The following is a 3,649-nucleotide window of genomic DNA, read 5'->3' as shown; positions in this document are numbered from 1 at the left end:
TATTGGTGTGCATTTATTCCTGCTGGTCTGGTGATTTGCTATATCGTGCTAAAGCCTGATATGCTAGTTTACCACCTGATTATGGAGTTAACTTTGTGGCGATTTTCTTTCTGCGTGGATACCTTGTGATTTGTGGATATGTTGTACTATGTGCTACCTGAAAAACAATGACATGGTTAATTTTCCAGAGGACAGGATCAACAGCACTATTGTAAGAGAATTGCATAGTGTTTCTCGATCAACTATATTCTACAAGAATACTTTATAATGTTTCTTTGTCAGTTTGGTTTATTAGAAACATTTGCTTGAGTCAGAAAAATCATGGTTTATTTCCAACAGCAGGATCTAAATACATAATCTAGGCTAACATTAAAGGAGTGCTCCATTGTTGTATTGTCTTTTGGATGAAACTGGAGCTCTGTCTGCTAATTAGAAGTAGAAAACTCTGATTTCTTCAACAGATATTCTGAAATAGATTTAATGAGTCACTTATCCCTGCTCTTAGTAGGTTTTTCACTGCTCACTGGTGGTCATCTTTCTCTCGACTAATGACCACTTCAGAAGCAATTAATTGGTTTTTAAGTACTTCTTCGAAAATCTTTTTTCAAATTTTACTCTTGGAACATGGGCATTATGGTTAGGCACCTTTTATTGCCCATCCATAGTTGCCCTTGAGGTGGTGGTGAGCTGCTGCCTTGAGCCGCTGCAGTCCATATGTTATAGGTAGACCCACAATGCCCGAGTGGAAATTCCAGGATTTTGACCCAGTGACAACGAAGGAACAGTGATATATTTCCAAGCCAGGATGGTGAGTAGATTGGAGGGGATCTTCCAGGAGGAGGTGTCCCCATGTATCTGCTGATCTTCTCCTTCTGGATAGAGGTGTTTCAAGGCTTTGGACGCTGCTGTTGAAGGATCTTTTGTGAATTTCTGCAGTGTAAGTTGTAGATAGGAGCAGCAGTGTATACTGAGTGTTGGTGGTGGAGGGAATGATGTTTCTGGTGTGATTCCAGTCAAGTATACTGCTTTGTCCTGGATGATGTCCAGCTCCTTAAGTGTTGTTGGAGCTATACTGACCCAGGCAAGTATTCCATCTCACTGACGTGTGCCTTGCAGATGGGGACAGGCTTTGGGGAGTCAGGAGGTGAGTTACTCGCCACAACAAAAATAGAAATTGCTTGAAAAGCTCAGCAGGTCTGGCAGATTTCTGTGGAGAGAAATCAGTTAATGTTTCAGGCTGAGTGACTGTTCCTCAGAAGACCCAAAATGTTAACCCTGATTTTTCTACACAGATGCTGCTGGATTTGCTGAGCTTTTCCAGCAACTGTTTTTTTTGTCTGATTTACAGGATCCACAGTTCTTTCGGGAGTTACTCACCACAGTATTCCTAGCCTTTTGACCTGCATTTAGAATCAAACAGCATAGAAATAAATCCTTCAGTCCAACCAATCCATGACAAACATAAGTGTAAACTATAAACTAGTTTCACTTGCCTGCTCCTGGCCCATATCTGTCCAAACCTTTCCTATTCATGTACATATCCAAATGTCTCAAACATTGTAGCTGTTCCCATATCCACCACTTCCTCAGGTAGTCCATTCCACATATGAACCAACCTCTGTAGAATTTTTAAAAATCCCTTTTTTTTAAAAAAAACTCTCCTCTCCTCTTAAAAAATATGTCTTGAAATCCCCATACAAGGGAAAAGGCACCTACCATTAACCCTATCTATACCTCTTGTGACTGTAAACCTCTATAATGTCACCTAAAAATTCACCAAAGACCGCACCTTCCAAACCCATGACTATTTCCATCTCGAAGGACAAGGGCAGCAAGTACTTGGGAACATCACCACCTGCAAGTTCCCCTCCAAGCCACTTACCACCCTGACTTGGAAATATACTGCTGTTCTTTCAGTCGTTGGGTCAAAATCCTGGAATTCCCTCCCTATTGGCATTGTGGGTCAAACTCTAGCAAGTGGACTGCAGTGATTCAAGAAGTAGCTGACCACCTTCTCAAGGGCAAATAGAGATGGGCTATCAATGCTGGCCAGCCAGAGGCACCCAAGTCCCACAAATGAATTTTAAAAAACCCTCTCGGCTCCAGTAAAAAAAGGTCCCGGCCTTTCTTCATAACTCAAACCTTCCATACCTGGCAACATTATGGTAAATCTCTTCTGAACCTATTTGTAGCCATTGTATTTATGTCTAGACTAGATCTCTTTTCTGGATAATGGTAACCCCCAGGATGTTGATTTATGGGGGACTTGATGGTAGTATCATTGAATATCTCGGGGCAATGGTTTGTTTGTTTGTTTCTTTCTTTCTTTCTTGTTGGACATGGTCATTGGCTGGCACTTGTGTAGCACAAATATTACTTGCTCCCTATCAGCTAAAGCCTGGATATTATCCAGATTGTGTGTTTGAATATGGACTAATTCGTATCTGAGGAATCATGAATGGTGCAGAACATTTGTACAATTGTCAGTGAATGTCTCCACTTCTGATCTTAAGATGGAGGAAAGGTCATTGCTGGAGTAGCTGAAGCTGGTTAGGCATAGAGCACTACCCTAAGGAGCTTCTGCAGACAGATCCTGGCGCTGATATGAATGTCTTCCAACAACCACAGCCATCTTCCTCTGTGCCAGGTGAGACTCCAATAAGCATAGAGTTTACCACTGATTCTCATTGATTCTAGTTTTGCTTGGGCTCCTTCATACCACATTTAGTCAAATGCAGCTTTGATGTCACTCTCACCTCACCTCTGGAATTCAGCTCTTCTGGTGCATATTTGAACCAAGGCTGCAATGAGGTCAAGAGCTGAGTTGCACTGGTGGAACTCAAAATGTGCATCAATAAGCAGGTTGTTGCTAAGTAAGTGCTGCTTGATAGCACTTGATGATACTTTGTCATTTTGCTGATCAAGAATAGACTGGTGGTGGTAACTGATTGGGTTGGATTTTGTCATCCTCTTTCTATGTACAAAGCATACCTGGGCAATTTTTGACCTTGTTAGGTTGATGTCATGTTGTAGCTGTACTGGAACAGTTTGGCTAATGGAGTGGAAAATCTTCAGTACTATTGTGAAAATGTTCTGTGCCCATTGCCTTTTGCAGTATCCAGTGCCTCCAACTACCCACATATGTGGATGCAGCTGGCAATTGTGCATAAACAGTGGCCTCAGTGGCCAATTGTTTGGTCTTTGCGGGATACATGCTGGTGTACATGTTCATGAACCCTGTGGGTTCATGAAACAGCCTCTGAGACAAAAGACAGTCAGTGCCTCTGTTAATATAGCACTAATTCAACTGTTTTTGTTATCTCTATTATCTAACTAAATCCGAGTGGAGCCTGAACTGAATATCCTTTAACCCAGGCCTGTCATCAATTGAGCTAAAGTCATATACAACCATGGTTAAAAGAATGGAAATATTTTGTTCATCCCTTTGGTACAATGTTTCCATTTAAAATATCCCTCTACTTAAGTTACACCATGGCTGTCATAAATTAACTTTGCCAATGGTTTTTGTTTCTGGTCTAATTATTAAGATGTCATGATTGGATTAATTGTTTTCAATAAACGCAGTATTTTGATACAAGTATTGTTTAGTGGATTATTTGAAGTTTTTTGCCCCCCCCCCGTAAATATT

This window comes from Chiloscyllium plagiosum, unplaced genomic scaffold (assembly GCF_037043375.1).
Source record: "Chiloscyllium plagiosum isolate Xiang-an unplaced genomic scaffold, Cpla_swu_hap1 HiC_scaffold_37, whole genome shotgun sequence".
NCBI classification, from domain to species: domain Eukaryota; kingdom Metazoa; phylum Chordata; class Chondrichthyes; order Orectolobiformes; family Hemiscylliidae; genus Chiloscyllium; species Chiloscyllium plagiosum.
The sequence above is the reverse complement of the archived record's forward strand: the minus strand, read 5'-3'. Positions refer to the sequence as shown.